The sequence below is a fragment of the Penaeus monodon genome, chromosome 22, assembly GCF_015228065.2.
Source record: "Penaeus monodon isolate SGIC_2016 chromosome 22, NSTDA_Pmon_1, whole genome shotgun sequence".
NCBI classification, from domain to species: Eukaryota; Metazoa; Arthropoda; class Malacostraca; order Decapoda; family Penaeidae; genus Penaeus; species Penaeus monodon.
Genome location: NC_051407.1, coordinates 19,228,575 through 19,229,163, shown reverse-complemented (window position 1 = coordinate 19,229,163; position 589 = coordinate 19,228,575). Strand labels below are relative to the sequence as shown.

Here is a 589-nt window from a genome sequence, read left to right as displayed (position 1 = left end):
TCTCTCTGCACTCTCTCTCTCTCTACACTTTCCTCCTCTTCCATCTCTCTCCCAGCCCCTTCTTCTCTCCCTTCATTCATATCTCCTCTCTTCGTTCTTCTCCGTCTCTCACCTACTCCTCCTACTTCCTCTCACTTTCCCTCCTTCTCCTATTCCCACCTTTGTCTCTTCCCTCTGTCTTCCCCCTCCCCCTTTTCTCTCATCTCCTTCGTTTCTATCTTTATTCTTCTCCTCCTCAACCTGTTTTCCCTCTCATCATACACGTTCCACTTCTTCTCCTCCGTCTCTGTTCTTCTTTCGTTTACTTTCCTTTCATCTCTTTCTCTATCTGTATCTTTCTTTCCCTTTTCCTATTCCCTGTATTTTTCCGCTTTTCCTTCTCAATTTCCTCCCCATCTTTGTTTCCCTTCCTCCTCCTCCTCCTCTCACATTCTCCATCTCCTCCTCCAACTCTTTTTTATCATCTAAGCTCCTCCTTCTCTTCATTTTCTTCCTTCCACCTCTTTCTCCTCTCCCCACCTCCTTCTTCACTAATTCCTTTTCCTCCACCCACCGTATGCACCTCCTTCCACTTCCTTATCTCGCATTT

At 46.2% G+C, this 589-nt stretch overlaps 1 protein-coding gene across 1 annotated transcript in view; it reads right to left on the bottom strand.

Annotated features, from left to right (window-relative positions):
• Nucleotides 1–589, bottom strand: part of LOC119587349 (GTPase-activating Rap/Ran-GAP domain-like protein 3) — a 420,180-nt gene that overhangs the window by 239,015 nt on the left and 180,576 nt on the right. The window lies entirely within an intron of this gene.